Consider the following 20,789-nt stretch of genomic DNA (forward strand, 5'->3'; position numbering starts at 1 on the left):
TAAGCTTTTTCATCTTTACAGGAATTGCATTATTTGTAAATATTGTATGTACATATATATATATATATATATATATATATATTATATATATATATATATATATGTGTGCATATATATATATATATTATATATATATATATATATAAGATCGACAAAATTTAGATTCAGATGAATATGGTACTTAAGTTAAAGGCATCAGAATTTTGTATGGTATTATCCATATAATTCAAATATGGTGATTATAATCAAAATAAGCAAAAAGTATATCCGAGGTAGAGTAGTACAATTGGTTCATGCTACTTCATTTTATTGAACACCGTAAATATTACATCAGTTCTAAAACACATCTACCCTCTTTAAAATGTTGGCAAATGAAATAGAGATAAAATGTGCATTGTCCGTTTTGCTGGAAAATTCTATAGGTGGCTGAACATTGCTCGACATTTTAAAACTGATGTAATATTACAGTGTTTAATAACATGAAGTAGCATGAAACAATTGTACTACTCTACCTCGGATATACTTGTTACTGATTTTGATTATATATATATATATATATATATATATATATATATGTATATCAACTTACTCGAAACATCGATGTGTCAGAGTCCCGAGAGAGGGTGACACTTTTTACCATAAGAAAGATCCATTTCTTCACGGTAACATAAGTGGATTTGCCTTTAGCAGTTGAAAAATATGACAAATATATTTCAAGTAACGTAAATTGTGATTATAAGTAAACACTGGTTAGCACACTTACTCATATATATATATATATATTATATATAATATATATATATATAAACTCTTCCGTTTTCTCTATAAGACCTTTGAGATATTGTTTCCGTGCAGGGATAGGTATATTTTTCTGAGAAAAATGCAGCGGGTAAAGTTCCATCTTTTTCAGCTGTTTGTTCTTCCTACTTGTGCAGAGTCGCTCAAACTTTTATAAGTAGCGGGTTACACCGGAGTAAACACATAAATGTGAAACAAGGTGGAAAAAAGAGTACTCAAATACCAGTGGTAGAGTAATATTACTCTACCACTGGTATTTGAGTACTCTTTTTTCCACCTTGTTTCACATTTATGTGTTTACTCCGGTATATATATATATATATATATATATATATATATATACGCCCCCTGTCCAATGGATGGTGTCTAAGTTGTCAGGCATTTTAAACTAAATTTTCTCAAAACAACTTGTCCGACCGTCCCATAGGCCTGCTCTTTTAAAAAACTGATTTAACCTATATTTGAAACATTGTGCATTTTTCTATCGTACGCGTAGAATCGATGACAACAGCTGATGTTCTTGCGAGTACAAATGCACGTTCCCACGCCTTTATCGGTCACATTCTCACCTGGACTTTTGTACTTTTTTTCAACTTATACACGCCCTGATACTGTTGGTATCTACATATCAAATTTCATCGGAATCGGTTGGATGATGCTCGAGATCCTAGAAGACACTGAACGGGTTTTATATAATATAAATATATATATATATATATATATATATATGTATGTGTGTGTGTGTGTGCATGCATGTATGTATGTATGTATGTATATATGTATACATATATATACACACACAATATGCATGAAGAGTGTATGTATGGAATATACATGTATGCGCAAAACGTTATTCGAAATTAATTTTCATCCTCGCTACTATATTGATAAAACCACATCCATGTTTAAGTGCTCTGTCTTGTATTTCTGTTGGTGTTGATTCTAAATGGCCTGAAATTTGACCATATTTTGCTTTTCTGCTAACTTGTTGCACTCGTATGTTTTCCTTCGATTGGGCAACTAGACGTATATTTTCAAAATTCTTTCTTATCAGGCATCAATAACTAAATCGAGAGCATTGGTAATTGTTTGAAGAATCATTTTCATAGTGATTCTGTAATTTCGAGAAACTGGCTTCGCTATTAAATGGATGTAATGTCTCTTTTGTAGCAATAATTGTCGCATCTGTTCCTTATTCTCATCTCTTACCTTCTCTCACATTTGCTGTTTGTGTGCCTCTGTCTCTGTCTCTGTCTGTCTTTCTCTTTATGCCTCTCTCTCTCTCTCTCTCTGTCTCACGCTCTTTATAGTACTATTGCACTTTTCGTATAATTATATCCCCCAAATATGCTATAACCTTATTTTTCACGCCAGGAACATGGAAATTTCATTGGTTTCTAAGGGAAACAATGTTTTGTAACATCTGCATGGATAGTCACTTGCAACAGCATAAGAGTAGATGCACATAGATATAAATACGCCCACTAACACACGCGCACACACGCACACACACACACACACACACACACACACACGCACAGACTCTAACACACACATTCAGAAATACTAACGCATACATACGTATATGCAAATATATTTATCCGTATTCTTCTGAAGTGGTTATCCATTCCATATACGTATAAAGTATTTACAAGCACACACATACACACACACACACACACACACACACACACACATATATATATATATATTATTTATATCTTAAATATATTGTTTAAATATTTCTGATTATATTTTAGATACTTCAATCACCCGAAGAATGACTCGAACTCGAATTTTTAGGAATTGGACAGCCATGAAACGATCGTAGTGTTATACTAAATATCTTTTTTTAATAATTTTGATATATATTTAAAAGAATATCAATTAATTAATCTTATGTATCGGCTTAAGTTTTTCATTGTATGATTTGCCTAATAGTGGTTTTATCTCTAATTTAATATAATATATATATATATATTATACATTATATATCATATATATGTACATGTATAGTATGTACACCGTATATACGTTGGTACACATTTACAGACACAAACACACACACACACATATATATTATATATAATATATATATATATATATATTATACATTATATATCATATATATGTACATATATAGTATGTACACCGTATATAAGTTGGTACACTCTTACAGACACACACACACACCTACCACTTTTCCTATTTCACAATCAACTTCAAAAATGAACCCTTAGCTGTATTACTGACCTTTATCTCGCTATTTCCTACTTTCTGTTCGGATAAGAAAGCAGCGTTTAAAGATATGCTTGTTTTGAGCTATCGCTGATGGCATTTCATAAATTTTGCAAACATCTTATACTTGCCCTTAAGCAAAGTAGCTTAGGAATGTAGTTGTGCTATATTATTATGAAGCTTTCCTGCTCTGCATTAAGATATGATTGGTTACTTCATGTACACTAACGCTGTTAATTCTGTCTGTTTTTAGCTCACATAATTAAACTTAATTGGATACTTTTCGCACAAGCTGACAACTCGAACTTTGTTCAACCTTTTATCCCGTGTTCTATAGCATCAAGAATGTCAAGAAGAATATTCTTATCCACAGATATAATCTCCTCACTGACAACAGGAAATTACATTCCTCCCAACATCGTGAAAGAAGTACTAGTAGTTTTACCATTATTATTATGATTAGCAGTGGTATTAGAAGAAGAAGAAAAAGAAGAAGAAAAGGAAGAAGAAGGATAGGAAGAAGAATTTCCATGCTAAAAGCATTAATACTAGTAATTAGTTCAGTAAATACGTCATAGTGAGCTGTGTATATGCATGCTTGTATATGAGTGAGCGTATGTATATATATATATATATATGTGTGTGTGTGTGTGTGTGTGTGCGTGTGTGTGTGTATCTGCATATATACGGCTACCTATCTATCTATATGTATATATATATATATATATATATAATATATATATATATATGTTTGTGCGTGTGTGTGTGTATATACACGCATATAATATTCATGTATATGCATGAACGTTATATATCATGTGCATGACAGTTTTAATCGGCAGAATTGATTGAAGATCTGCGAGCTTTGTTCCAAGCATTTCACAAATATTGTAAATCCTCAGCGCAATAAAAGCCCGTGTGTCACTTTTGTTACTTTCAGTCGATTATAGATGCATATACATACATACATATATATTATATATATATATATATATATATATATATATATATATATATATACATATTTATGTTGTAACATAAATGGAGGAATTCCCATTATCTAAACGTACTGAGTTGTAAGGCAATATATATATATATAATAAAAGATGGAAATGCACTCACTTAGATTTAATATATTTTATATATTGTGCTTGTCGACCTGTTTCACTTACGCCATTCATGACATTGACATTATTGTATTTTCGTATTTTCTTCAGAACATATTTGTCCATTCTGTGTGTGGAAAAGTTTATGAATTAATGATTCAACAAGTCGAAAAATCGAAAGGGAGGTAATTAGTGATCGTTAGTATTGTGGGTCAGAGGCGGTAATTGTTTGTCTTTCGAGGAGGAGGGGATAAATATACACAGAAGCCAAAAAGCTAAGGTAGTGAGAAGAAATAAGTTCAGTGATGGGTAAGCATCCGTGGATTAAAATATATGCTGAGATCACTGTTGGTTATTTAGATATTTTCTGTATTTTTCGATAAAAAATTTCTTTTTTACACTAATCTTTGCTGTATTCCGTTGTGAATTGAATGTTAGGTTTTACATTATTGAGTATTAAATTGAATTCCGACATTTTATGTATGGTCTCCTTCCAAATGATAAAGCAGTCATCAAGGCATCTTTTCCAGTTCTCTCCATATTTTTGCAGTGACACTTCATATATGGTGAATTCAAAATATCCCATTGTTAGTTTCGCAAGTACAGGGACTGCCTACGTTCCCATTGCGATTCCGCCCTTTCTTATGATAGTAGGTGTCATCAAATAGGAAATCATTTTTCTGAAGTTTAAATTTTAAAGATTCAATAATAAAAACTTGATTTATGCGTTCCAGAAATTCATCATGGTGTTTTCTAACCAGAATTTTGTAGCCTGCCTTCCATAATCATGTGGAATGTTGGTGTAAAAATTACTACCATCGAAGAAAACCAAGACTGCCTCGTCATTAGTTGTTTGTTGGTGGTCTAGCATTTCTAGATCGTCTCTAATGAAACGTTTGATGTCTTTCAGCAGGGTCATCAGTAGGATGTTTAGAAAATTGCTTACGAGGTAGGTCTCAGTCCTTTTCCATGTAGAAGTATTAAGGACGCAAGATATTTTATTGCCTTCTGTTGTTTATAATCTACAACATTTTCGTAGAAGGCATCTTTTTCTAGCATGGATAATACAAAGTTTTGTAGTAGTCTGTGTCCATCATGACAACTCTTCGTCCTTTGTCTGATTCTGTAATTGTTGATTCTTTGTAGTTTTGTTGTACAATTACATTTTCCATGCTAGCATGGGTTGGACCCATTATATATATATATATATATATATATATATAATAGAGTGGACACAAGATCACCTCCTTCAATGCTCCCTCCCCTCTCAAAGGATCTTTGTCTTGCAAGTTTCTTGGTGACCCTGCCAGTGCTGGTGCCACGTAAAAAGAATTCAGTTCACACTGTGAATTGGTTAATATTTGGAAGGGGATCCAGCTGTAAAAAAAAAAAAAGTCATTCCAAAACTGACCTCACCTGTGCATGTGCCATGTAAAAAGCATTCAGCCCACTCTACAAAGTGGTTGGTGCTAGGGAGGGCATCTAGCTGCAAAAACCATGCCAAAACAGGCACAGAAGCATGGTGCTGGTTCCTGCCTGTCCAGCTCCTGCCAAACTGTCCAACCCATGCAAGGAAGACATTAAACGTTGGTAATGATGTATAGCTATATACATCCATCTTTGTTTATCACTAGAGTTTGGTTCAAATTGAAAATATTGTGATGAATGAATCCTCTCCAGACACTTGGTCAATGGAATGAATGCTGAGACTCATTGATGTCAGTCGTTGACCACTGCTTCAAAGCTTCCACTGTTATATATTTTTTAAAATCATCTCTACCCTTTCCTTATTCTGGACACTAAAGAAAGCTGACCAGAAGAGAATTAATGCTTTCGAGCTTTGGTGTTGGAGAAGACTTTTACGGATTCCATGGACAGCGAGGCTCACCAATGGAGAAGCAGATCAGGCCAAAAATGTCGTAATCAGTAGGAAGGTAGACAAATCACAAACGCCTTCAGGTAGATGGCCCTGCTCGATCTGTAGAAAAGGTGTAGGTAGAAACTCTATAAGATGCACCAAGTGTAAGCTATGGACACATAAGAGATGCAGCAATGTCAAAGGAAGGCTAACTAGGAAGATGGTTTTTGTATGTGGCAGATGCTGAGGAACAATAAACACTGAAAATGCTCTGAGACCAACTTCCGTCACTTTCCAGGGAGAAAAACTAGAAATAGTTGATAGTTTCCGTTACCTAGGTGACTAAGTCAGCAGCGGGGCGGGTGTGCTGAAAGTGTAACTGCTAGAGTAAGAATAGCTTGGGCACAGTTCAGAGAGCTCTTACCTCTGCTGGTGACAAAATGCCTCTCGCACAGAGTGAAAGGCAGACTGTATGATGCGTGTGTACGAACAGCCATGCTACATGGCAGTGAAACATGGGCCGTGACTGCTGAGGATATGCGTAAGCTCGCAAGAAATGAAGCCAGTATGCTCCGATGGATGTGTAATGTCAGTGTTCATAATCGACAGAGTGTAAGTACCTTGAGAGAAAAGCTGGACCTTAGAAGCATCAGTTGTGGTGTGCAAGAGAGACGATTGCGCTGGTATGGTCATGTGGCAAGAATGGATGAAGATAGTTGTGTGAAAAAGTGCCACATCCTAGCGTTTGAGGGAACCTGTGGAAGAGGCAGACCCAGGAAAACCTGGAATGAGGTGGTGAAGCACAACCTTCGAACTTTAGGTCTCACTGAGGAAATGACTAGAGACCGAGTCCTCTGGAAGTGTGCTGTGCGCGAGAAGACCCGGCAGGACAAGTGAGTCCATAACCCGTGGCCTTCTACTTGGGATGGAGCCATTCTACGTATGCATACCTTCCCTTCTTGGGACACAAAACTCTACTTGTGAAGACCCGTTAAGGCAAGTGAGGATCAGAATCGAAATCGATCAATGGAAATTGCGGATGTGCTACCAGTGCCGGTGGCATGTAAGAGAACCTTCCGTTTCGCGACCGTTGCCAGCACCGCCTCGTTTCGTGTTCGTTGCCAGCCTCGCCTGGCCCTTGTGCCGGTGGCACATAAAAAGCATCATCCGTTCGTGGCCGTTTGCCAGCTCTGTCTGGCACCTGTGCGGGTGGCACGTAAAAAGCACCCACTACACTCACGGAGTGGTTGGCGTTAGGAAGGGCATCCAGCCGTAGAAACACTGCCAGATTTGACCGGGCCTGATGAAGCCTTCTGGCTTCACAGACCCCAGTAGAACCGTCCAACCCATGCTAGCATGGAAAACGGATGCTAAACGACGATGATGATGATGATGATACGTATATATATATATACATATATATAGATATATACATATATATATATATATATTATATATATATATATATATATATACATACATATATATACATATATACATACATATATATATATATACATATATATGTACATATATATATACATATATATATACAAAATAAAAACATGATGCCAAGGATTCAGCGGTACATATGTTTCGGGCCTTTATTAGACAGATTTATAACAATGCATAATGTATGTCTGTGGCCTTCTTCAGCCGCGCACAACAGCTTCCACAAGGACATGTGTTACATCAAAAATTCTTGGTTGGGGATGCAAATCCTCTCATTCGCGTACGACATAATGCGGCAACAGCATAGAATTGAAGCGTCCATCTCTTTCTTCTCTCAATGTAGAATGAGGAAATTTGGATGTTGAAGTAATGTAAATAAATAAATACATATATAGACGTGAAGATGGAGGGGCGAGAATTCAGGACGAGGGATAAAAAATGTATGTATAAAAAATGTAAGTATAGAAACATAAAAATGTAGAGTATAAAGATATAAAGGGATATAAGGAGATGTAAAGGGGGTATAAAGAATATAAAGAAATATAAAGAAATATAAATGAATGTAAAGGCATAAGGTTATAAAGTAAAGATAGAAATAGAAATAAAAGTAAAAAGTAAAAAAATAAAAATAGGAATAAACATGATAAAAATGTAAAAAAATATTTAAAAATATAAAAAATATAAAAAAATATAAAAAAATATAAAGATAAGGGATGTATAGAGGTTATGGACCAAACATGGTGGTCAGGAGATTGACCTTTATTCTCATTTTTATTTTCATCTCTTATCTTAATTCTTATAATTTTTATAATTTTTATATTTCATTTCTAACTTTTACATTGTATTTCTTATTTTATATTGTATTTCTTACTTTTATTTCTAATTTTACTCTTACCCTCATTCTTACCCCTAACTTATCGCTTTATATCTCTATATATGTCTATTTTTTTTGCTTATCCCTTATTTACTTACCTATGGATCCGCTTTATGATGATACGAGCGTCCGTGTACGTATGTATACGTATACATATGTGTACATATGTACGAGTAAACATCTACGTCTGGATGTGCATACCCCGTATTTCTTTACATTTTTTTACATGTTTTCTTATACTCATATGTTTACACCTATTTGTATACATCTTTTAATATCTTATAGCTATACCCATATGCGCGTATGTCTCTGTGTGTGTATGTAAGTGTATATGTGCACGCACATATGGACACACAGCCGTGTGTGCGTGCACGTGTGGACGTGAGTGCGTGATTCTTTACATACGTTCTTATATACATCCTTTAATATCTTATATCTAAACCTGGAAGCGTGGGCATATGTGTATGTGTATGTAAGGATGGACGCACGTATGTATATATGGGTGTGTACACGTATAATGTCCGTGTATACATGCGGATATTCTGTTGTATGTATGTATGTGTACGCGCGTGCGTGTGGGTGTATGTGTGTTTATGTACATGCTTACACGTGAGTGCGTGTGTATGCTTATAGGCTTGGAGCCGTGTATGCGCGCGTATATGTGCGCGTGTATATGGGTGTATGTATCCATGATGGTATGGATGTACAAGATGACCAATTCAAAGAACTAGATTAAACGCTCAACAGCTCTGATTTACAACACACTAGGTCCCCAGACAACTTCTACAACTAAACTTTATCAATCTCCTGACCACCATGTTTGGTCCATAACCTCTATACATCCCTTATCTTTATATTTTTTTGATATTTTTTAATATTTTTTAATATTTTTTTACATTTTTATCATGTTTATTCCTATTTTTATTTTTTTACTTTTTACTTTTATTTCTATTTCTATCTTTACTTTATAACCTTATGCCTTTACATTCATTTATATTTCTTTATATTTCTTTATATTCTTTATACCCCCTTTACATCTCCTTATATCCCTTTATATCTTTATACTCTACATTTTTATATGTTTCTATACTTACATTTTTATACATACATTTTTTATCCCTCGTCCTGAATTCTCGCCCCTCCATCTTCACGTCTATATATGTATTTATTTATTTACATTACTTCAACATCCAAATTTCCTCATTCTACATTGAGAGAAGAAAGAGATGGACGCTTCAATTCTATGCTGTTGCCGCATTATGTCGTACGCGAATGAGAGGATTTGCATCCCCAACCAAGAATTTTTGATGTAACACATGTCCTTGTGGAAGCTGTTGTGCGCGGCTGAAGAAGGCCACAGACATACATTATGCATGTTATAAATCTGTCTAATAAAGGCCCGAAACATATGTACCGCTGAATCCTTGGCATCATGTTTTTATTTTGATCAATTTACTCCACCACCTACACCACCAAACGGTATACACAGGTGCTTATAATTATCAAGTACTCACCCCGAATTTCTATACTCAACTCATATATATATACACACATATATATATATATATATATATTATATATATATAATATATATATATAGATAGATATATATATATATATATACATATATATATATACATATATATATATTATATATATATATATATACATATATATATATATACATATATATATATACATATATACATATTTATATACATATATATATATATATATATATATATATAATATATATATATTATATATATATAATATATACATATATATATACATATATGACTTAGAATAACTTAGAAAGGTTTTGGCCAGTATTGGCCCAGGCCATGTCTAACTTAATAGCACCACCTGGGAAGTGGAATGCTTACAGCACCTAGGGTTCCCAAGCGGTCACCCATCTAATTACTAACTAGGCTCGATGTTGCTTAACTTCGGTGATCGGACGAGAACCGGTGCTTTCAACGTGATATGGCCGTAAGCCATATATATATATATATATATTATATATATATATATAATATATATATATATATATATATATATACATATATATATATATATATTTACATATATATATATACATATATATATATATATATATACATATATATATATATAGAGAGAGAGAGAGAGAGAGAGAGAGAGAAAGAGAAAGATGAGTTGATAGAGAGAGAAGTGTACACATAATGGGCTTACATTGAAGCCTATTCATACTTTTTGATTTAAGAAACCTATACCTATATACATGTGTGCTTGTTTGTGCATGCATGTATGAATGGATATATATATAATTTTGCATGTATGTATGTATGTACCTAGATATGCATGTGTGTTCTGTATGTTCAGCATGTTCATTATTTTACATTCTCTCATGTAAAGATGATATTAAGTCAGATCTTAAGATACATACCTATATTCATAGACACATAATATCCCGTACATATACACGCTTGTGTATAATACATATCAGTATACAACGCAACGCTCACTAGCACATATTTACATAATAAATATATGTATGGCAAGATTTCTTGAATTATTTTTAGCAATTGTTACTTGAGGATATTATAATAAATACATGTAGTAAATGTCTTTACTTTAACTCAGCAGCGGTAACGTGAGTTTTAACGAGCAGAGCAATTACTTACATCTTTGGAAAGGTCAGTTTGAAATGATTTTAAACTTTCGTAATTATTGATTTGGTATAACATTAGTGAAAAATATAAATTTAGGTTAATAATTTCTGAGAAGTTATTTCTATTTGATGCGATTCATTTTAGTAATAGAAACATTACAGGATATAAGTTAAATGCATCAATTAGTTTAATATTATTTTGTGTATAGGTTGTACAGAAAATATTTTCGTAGATGTATCACTTATAATACGAGATAAAAATTTTCTTGGGGTAAAGCCACAAAAACGACAATGAATCATAAGGTGATTCATACTTGATTATAAGATATTTAACCTATGATAACTACAGAGTAGCGTGTTCGATTCATAGCCGCAGTATGGTAGACAATACAAGTTGACCTCTGTATTTCCGTCCGCCCAATTGAAAATACATGACATAAATATCTTCGTTAAATTTATAAATAGTTCTGGGTTGCGAAATAGTTATAAAACAAGGATAGCAGGTGATTTCTGAGTCATTAATCTATGAGCATATAATTCGTTACATATTCACGTGTAAGATGTATAAGTGCATACGTATACGCGCACATAGGGGCACTGGTATGTGTGTGTGTGTGCGCGTGGGACTATGTGTGTTTGGCACTAGACATGCAATATAACGAAACTTGTACAAAAAAAGGATTCTTCTGAAAGCGAATAGGAATAAGCTCAGTTTTAGTATCTCTAAAATTTAGAATACTGTCACTAATAGTACAGCCTAAGTCCTCTATCAAGCATTGACACACAGTAAGGATATATAACGCCCAGTAATACTGTCAAAACGGGATTTGTTTCATAATGTCAAGGCTCCATCACAGACGTACTTGCTTTCAATGGCTACTGCGTGAGACTGTGGCTTTGAACTGGTTGACCACCGTCTCTATACCCCTGATAATATACCATCTGACTATCATTTGTTTCCCAACATGAAAAACATTTGGCTGGGAACCAAATTCGCAGTGATATAAAATAGATATGTCTGTGTATTCGCTGTTCACGGGAAAACGACTTCACCAATTACTTCCATACATATGATGCATGAATAATTTCACCTCTTCATTTGATCTTTTAAAAATAAAATTATTGCTTCATATTTATGACTCAGTTGTTTAAAAAGGTTTCACATTGTCAACTTCCGGTATTGACGTAAAACCGGCGAGGTCTCTCACTCTCTATTTTAATGTTCGCTATTTGTAAATGACTACGTAACTTACTGAAAGAAATATTTACGAAGTTCATAAATTTAAATAAAATTAAATATCCGTGTTTTTATTTACACGACCTTTTCATTCCATATTAATCTCATTCATTGCTTGCAATGTACTCTCTCTCTCTCTCTCTCTCTCTCTCTCTCTCTCTCTTTCACACACGCACATACACACACACAATCCACGCTTCTTTCGTTACGAAATCGTACACTTCGTTAATTTCCCTAAAAACTTTTTATGTATTTTTATTCAGTCACACGCGCACACGTGTTTTGTCTGTACGTTTGTATACATTTATGTATGTGCGTGTGTGTTAGTGAAGAGTGTGTTGTCATGTATACGTACATACATGGATAGATATGTATACATCTTTTTTCAATGTATGTATACATGTATGAGTGAGAAAGAGAATGATGTCTAAGTGGCATTCTCTCTCTCTTTCTCTCTCTCTCTCTCTCTCTGTTTCTCGCACACAGACACACACACACACACGTCCATTTCTTCTAATGGTTGATACTGTATGTATATGTATGCGAGTGTGCGGCGTTCTCCAATCGCCAGACAAAAGCAGAAGAATTTTCTCTCTTGATGATCCTGGTGGCACAGGTAAAACATGTGTGACATTGCTTCTCTCCAAGGTAAGGTAACAAAAAAGATTGCAGTTGCTGTAACGTTGTCTGGCTTTGCTGCCGTCATTCTGCGAGGAGGACAAACAACTCATTCTGCTTTTAAATTACCATTAAACCTGGTCAAAAATGATTGTCCAATTCGTAATAGAAGCAAAGATTCAGGTTCAGCAGAAGTGTTGTGCCAATGCCTCTTTATTTTTTTGAATTAATACAACATGTCACATGGGAAGACTTTGCAGGGCATCAGAGGCAAGAATAAATCTATGGGACGAGTTGCAGTTTTACTAGGAGATTTCAGGCAGACATTACCAGTCATTGTGAGACGAATAAGATCTGGTGAAATAAAAGCATGCATTAAGTCTCCACACCTATGGAATAAAGTACTGAAATTCTCCCTCAATACTAATATGCGAAATTCGTTACATGGGGACCAATGTGCAAAACAGGTTTCAACCTTGTTCCTCTAATTTAGAAATGGATAAGTACCATTTGATGGAAATGGTGATATCAGTTTTGCTCATATCGCTATCAAACTGAATTCCCCAGCTGAATTGAAGAACGGTATTTCCAGACTTTAGTAATAACTATAATTCATATAAATGATTGTATGAGAGACCAATTCTTACTCCATAAATGAGACAGTAGAAAGGATTAACCATGAATTAATGAAAAAAGATTCCAACCGTCATTAATAAGTAAAATCAGTTGATTCAGTGCTTGATGAAAATTAATCTGTCCATTACACAATAGAGTTCTTTAATACTATTGAGGCACTGGAACTCCTCTACGTAAACTTTCTCTGAAGGTTTGAGTCCTAACATTGCTCCTAAGAAATTTAGATCCTCCTAAATTATGCAGTGGTACAATGTTGATTGTGAAGACATTAACACCTAATGTGACAAAGCTACCATCATTAATGGATGTGCCCCTGGGGAAAAGACTTTCATTCCAAGAATTCCAATCAAACCAACAGGCATGCCATTTGAGTTCAAATGAATACAGTCTCCAGGGCGACTTTGCTTTGCAATGTATAAAGCTCAAGAAGAGTCTATAAAATCTACTGGGTTGCTTTTCTTGTGGTCGCCTATATGTTGATTGCTCCAGGGTACATAGTTTGCAACATTTGAGACGGAAATTGCGGGTTATTTTTGTTTATCGAAGAGCGATAAGCAGAAAAAGAGTTCTTTACATATTCATGGTAGGCAAACAGGGGATCTGAATGTGCGAAAAAGAATACAAGAGTTACGGAATGGAGTAGGAAAGATCCGATCTACATAGGGTTTATAGCGGGTGGAACTTCAGAAGTGGTAAAATCCAAGTGAGATCTATACGCTGGCTACTCTTCAGGCCAGAGTAGATGAAATGCTACGCTGTGTCCAAGAGGTAAATGTTGATGCAAAGAGATTCCACTTGCTATGAAACATATGTACCCTGGATTCTTTCTATCCCATCCCGTCACTATAGATAAATAGATAGATATACAGATAGATACACACATACATAAATACATACATAGATAGATAACTAGATAGATAAATAGATAGATAGATAGATAGATAGATAGATAGATAGATAGATAGATAGATAGATAGATAGATAGATAGATAGACAGCCAGGCAGTCAGACAGAGAGACAGACAGATAGAAAGATAAACAGATAGATAAACAGACAGTCAGACAGAGATATACAAATGGACATATATATAGACACACAGATAAACAGATAACTAGCTAGCTAGCTAGATAGATAGATATAAATACATCCATATATAAATATACATGTATTTATATGTATATGTATATATAATATAAATATATAATTTATATATGTGTGTTTACATACATATATATATATATATATATGTGTGTGTGTGAGAGAGTGTGTGTATGCATATGTATGTATGCATATGAGTATGTATGGAGAGAGACATATCGAGAAAACGAGAAAGACAAAGATAGTGGAGAAGAAATATGGTGTCGAAGTGCTCATTTGCTCGGCCTCCATTTTCTCCGATAACAAGTTTCTGCCTATTATTAGAGACATTTAGTTTGCGTTTTAACTTTTATAACACAAAATAAAGAGATAGAGATGTATTACTCATGATTGGTGAGTATTTGGAACTAAAATGTTTTATGCAATTGTCTACTTCTAATATTTGTTATTTTCTATGTATAGTTTTCAGCGTTTTATTCATCAAATTTGCATTTTTCTGTCGTTAGTAATGTGCTAAAATTGAAAAAAAAAAAATCATATAATTCTTTGATTTCTATCACAAAAAATTGGTTAGCGAGAAAATTATTATTATTACATATCTTTACGTTAGGAAGCACTTTACAGAAATTTCCCTTGAACACATTAGTAAACGATCGGTTAGAAAACATAATAGAGAAGTAATGCTATGGATGTATGCAAATTTAATAGACATATTATTGACATATGCAAAAGATTTTGCGCAGTATAAGCAGCTGCGTTATATTTCACTAAATACGTAGTTTACATTCAGACTTCAGCTGACTGCATCAAAGGATTATATAAAAAAATATAAAAATATCAATGATATACTTTTATCAAGAAATCGTAATCAATACTCAAGTTATAGCATATTGAATTTTTATTTTTTTGTTACTCATCTGTTTTACCCTTTTTCACACTAACGGAAGAAATTTTATTTTATTTTCACATTTTATTTCTAAAAATGCGACATCGGTTCCAATAGGTACCCATGCATATCCAATTGTTAAATTTCATCATTTGTAATTCAAAAGAGAGAAAAATAATGTACAGTCGACTAACTGATGAACGCTTTGTATATGTCTGCAATTTAGTCTACTAGTTATAAGAAAATACATCCTTACATGACATCAGACATCGTAATCAGCGCCGAGAAATATAAATGTTTAAAGAAAGACAATGCATAGCAGACAATGCCAGGCATAACATTTTCCATATTTTTGTGGTTCGAGAACTGAAAGTTATTTTCAAATCTTATGCATATGAGAAAAGTAACACTGTAGAAGAGGCAAACTAATCCATAGAAACTACCACTTGAATATAATAAATTAGAAATTAATTTAATTGAAGTCCGTAAACAAAACCTCTTCCAGATATTAATTAACGTTATTACACAGTCAACACCCCAAAGTTGATGTAAAGACCTTTTTATCAACCGATCTCATTAAACATAAATCAACAAACAAAAAGAAAAATAGCTAACATTACTAAATTGTATGCAACCAGTGCAATGTATGATTTCAGCTGCCAAGTCCCAGTTCATACACAGCTGTTATTGAGTTTGCAGCAGTAACTGCTGAGCAAAGTACCGGTTCTTTGACATATGCGTAGACACAATATCAATACTGTATATAGCATCAATCTCGAAAGAAGTGTATAAGACATGATGGTTCAGATTGAAAGGATGATCAATGAAAACACTCCAAATATAACTTTTAAGAGTGGATATTTTGATAAGCTGGATATATACAGGTGAAAATATTTACATGATGTGGTTCATGTCAGTGAAATCAATACCAATAACAGCAGCGGGCTAAAAATATAAACAAGAAACAAAATCATATGCTAAGACAGACTCGGTACAACCATACTGCGTACATACACCGACGTATATTGTACTCATTAAAATAACATAAAAGAGCAACTCGGCAAAATAGATTAGATTACGAAAATAAATTTAAAAAATCCTCCCATCGACCAGAAAAAAACAATGTTCTTTGGACCTCAGAAACACCTATTTGCCTACAGTTGCACATTTCATTTCTCACGTAAAGCATAATAATAAGAATTATCATAATAAGAATCCTTACAGAAGCCAATAATGAATATTTAAATTTAAAAACACAATATAAAGAGCCAAATTCTTCAGAAATGTATTGTGACGTAGATAATGTTTTCACAATGAAAGTTGGAAGAGGAGAGGCTGTCACTAAATTTTATATACTCTATAACATGAAAACAGTTAGTAATGTTTCTATAGACAATATATCGGATCTGTTTGATATCGACCTACCATATTTATGATCAGTCAAAACACCGACAAGCTCGTTCAAAATATGCAAGGCCAATTCAGATTAAAAAGACTCCGATGGATGCAAGAAACGAATACAAACGAAAAGTGCAAATAATATTCAATTTGGAAAACTCCGGTTGTAATATCTAAGAGAAAGAGTTAAATTACTAGGAAAAAATATTTAACAACAAACTGAAAATCATCAAAGTGATGGGAAAATATCACTGTTACCACGACTAACAAGTATTACCTGAAACTATACACACATAACCTGTCAATACGCTGGTAACTGAGAGACTTAACTGTAAACGTATCGCAATTTAAATATGTTCAAGAACATAAAACTGATAAAAACGCCTTATGCAAAGGGCACGCAAAGTAATCGAGCCCCCGCATTATCTTAGGCTTAGTGAATACTGTAATAATGTTGAGTAGGAGATCAAAAAGAATTAATTATTGAGTGATTTTCCCAAACGTATATTTTAGAGACGTTAGTCAAGAGCAATGTGCAGCAAAGGTACGTGAGCATTTAAAGATATGACTAAACAGCGAACAGTTTTAATGTTGCAGTAGTAAAGAAAAATTTTGCAAATTTACATATTTCTTTTTGATAAGAATCCCTTTGTTTCCTTTTCCCTGTCTGGTGGCAATCCATTTAAACACGCTGAGCTACAGTGGAATCGATGCTAATTTAGACTTGACTCAGAGAAAAATTGTAATTCTTTCAACTGCACGGTATATGAATTATCACTCATAAACGATCTAAAATCTGACGAAGGAAGGAATAGTTACTGTAAATGCGAAAACATTTGTGGCATATATTACAATAATTCTAGTACCAAAGAAACATCGCAGAACTAGAGAAAATGCAATAAAACCGATAGAAATATCGTGTGAATATCACCAAAAATTAAACGTTTTGCTATATTTATGGAACGAAACCGAGTTTAAAGTAATGAATTTCAGAATATGGGGCAGAAATGTTTAAAATTTTTCTAAGCATTTTGTGTATTCTGAAAACGAAACGCTAAAACAACAATAAGAAACATTTCAGTACCTGAGAATAATACCAGTAATGGGGAAATAAATATGAAACAGAAGCATTGATTACGTAGTGCACAATTCCTAAATTAAAAAATCACAGTTAAAATATTTTGAGCATTCAAAGACAGGAAATTAAGCCAGAGGAAATATTACAGGCAAGGCAATTGAAACCGACCGAAATTCACACGGTCAGTAAAAAATTCATTAACATAGCATTGGCCACGTGCGCTTTACTACCTAACACTGACATTTTTGGGTCACTTTTCTCGAAGCACTTATTGGCAAGATATAGGAACAGTATTTAAGCATAAGTATCTTAATAAGAATACCACTGTTGGCCAAAGATTAATCTTTACAATCGCTGAATAGCAACCAGTCAACAATTTCAAGCCTATTTCATTTACTATCTTGTAATTTATTCCTTATAACGTCTATCATGTTTATTTCAGACGTGTTCAATACAATGATGTCAATTTAATATTCTGTCACAACCGTTCAGTATCTCAACTATATTAAACCTTCGAAGACAGACATTGTTTTCCTTCTGATGCTACGAGATATCGGGCGGGAGGCATGTAGTTTTCAAATCAGTTGTTGTTTAAAAGTCATTGTCTTTTGTGGAATATGAAGCAGCATTAACTTAAATATTTTCCTTCTCTCTCTCTCTCTCTCTCCCTTTATATATATATATATATATATATATATATATAATATATATATATATATATATATATAATATATATATATATATATATATATACATATATATATTTGTGTATATTAGTCCTCGATATGTCTTTAAAGTGCATCCGATGTTGGGGTTCTGGAGTTCCAGGGTTTATCACCACTTCTTAGCCCCTAGTATCTCGAAGTCTAGTCCGACCCGGCGTGGCTGCACCTGTCAGTACCCCCGCTTTGGTTTGACTAGCGTATATAATGACAATACACCTGAATGCGCTGAGGCAGAAATACATTTGCTTAGTGTCAAGCCGCCCAATGAAACCCCTGGGAGATAGGAACTTTTTACTGTTGGAACAGCATCCTTCTAAAAGGGGGACACACTGATGTAAAACGTAGTTTCACCCAATTACTATCCACCTTGCTTTGGCCTCTCACTAGCAACTAATCATAGAGACTCGGAAGGTATAATTTGATCTTACGAGCGTTTATCGCTATACTCCATTGGCATGCAGAAGTCCCTTTACAGTGATCTCATTAGTTATTCTCTCTACTGAAAGACCTACGCTGAAGGAAGAAGTGTGACACGCTCTCTTGTAACCAATTGGAAGTGCACAATATGTTACAACTTTCATCTTCACCTATGCTCCATGCAGCTCTATTGAATAGTCATAAATACCATTGACAAAAGGAGGTGTGTTGAAACGACAATCATCTGTGTAGATGATTATCGTTTCCTTGTGTTGTAATAACCATATGTGTTTATAGAAGGAAGAGTGTAATTTAGTTATGTATTTTAAATATGATTATATTGTGGCTTAATTATATTTTACGTTTTATCAATTTATTATTCAGGTTCTACATGAAGCGCAATAGTTCTCAGAATTTCACAGTAACAAGAAATTGTACTCGAAAACATAAAAAATTCGAAATGATAAAAAATGCTAAAAACAAATACACATCCTAGTCCTTCTTATAGAATATACATATGTAGTTACATAGGCATGGGCACCCAAACCCATAAATACTTAATATATATGTATATATATGTATATATATGTATATATATATATATATATATATATATATATATAGATATATATATATATATATATTCATACACACATACAAATATATACTTATTTATTTATATAGTCATATGTATACCTAATATTTTCTTCACTATTAATATATATATATATATATATATATATAAAATATTATTTAGACAAAACCCTATTTTGCAAAACAAACAAGGAAAGACTTAATCAATACATAAAATTAATAAATAGTCAAAAAAACCGCCACTACAATCGTTTCTTGTCATCGACAATCTTCAGGTGGACTTCCAATAATTCAGTTACAAATCACTTCATAATTTGTAACTGAATTATTGGAAGTCCACCTGAAGATTGTCGATCAAGACAAGAAACACGATGTAGTGGCGGTTTTTTTGACTATTTATTAAATTTTATGTATGATTAAGTCTTTATGTTTGTTTTGCCAAAATAGTGGTTTTGTCTCAAATAATATTTTATAAATTTTACTATAAAATGGATTAATCCTAAATCTGATTTTTTCCCGTAAATTTGGATATATTCCCTAATATTTATTATTTATATATATATATATATGTATATATATATATACGTATGTATATATATATAATATATATATATATATATGTATATATATTCATCTATATTTCTGCCTGTCTTTCTGTCTCCCTTTATAAATATATAATATATATTATACACTATATATATATATATATATATATATATATATATATATATATATATATATATAGTATAATATAATATATTATTGTATCATTCGTTATATGTTGTGCGTTTGAGCACACATTTGTATACGTCTGTTTCCGCCTGATTTGGTTATCACTTTAAGTGTTATGTCCTGAAAAATATTATTCGTTTTCTCATTCATGTAAGCAATAATTGAGACGTTCGCTTTCAAAAATTGACATAAGAAATATGATTGATACCTTCAGCTCCACTGTAAAAAAGTAACACTCCAATGAAAAAATAGCTTAAATGTTTCTTCTTATTAATGTGTCCCAACCTAAAAGTAACTGAGAAAATGAGTACTATTTTAAGCATCGTTTATTAGGAAGAAACTATGGTAACTCATTGAATTATCTTTAATATTACGTCTTTGAATCAATAAG

General features: G+C 33.1%; 1 protein-coding gene and 1 non-coding gene across 5 annotated transcripts in view; both read right to left on the reverse strand.

Moving 5' to 3' along the window:
• Positions 1–20,789, reverse strand: part of LOC115214515 (gamma-aminobutyric acid type B receptor subunit 2-like) — a 1,118,481-nt gene that overhangs the window by 715,087 nt on the left and 382,605 nt on the right. The window lies entirely within an intron of this gene.
• LOC115214621 lies at positions 10,206–10,324 on the reverse strand. Its single transcript, XR_003881937.1, has one exon. It is a non-coding gene; the product is annotated as a 5S ribosomal RNA (ribosomal RNA).

This window comes from Octopus sinensis, linkage group LG7, assembly GCF_006345805.1.
Source record: "Octopus sinensis linkage group LG7, ASM634580v1, whole genome shotgun sequence".
Classification (NCBI taxonomy): domain Eukaryota; kingdom Metazoa; phylum Mollusca; class Cephalopoda; order Octopoda; family Octopodidae; genus Octopus; species Octopus sinensis.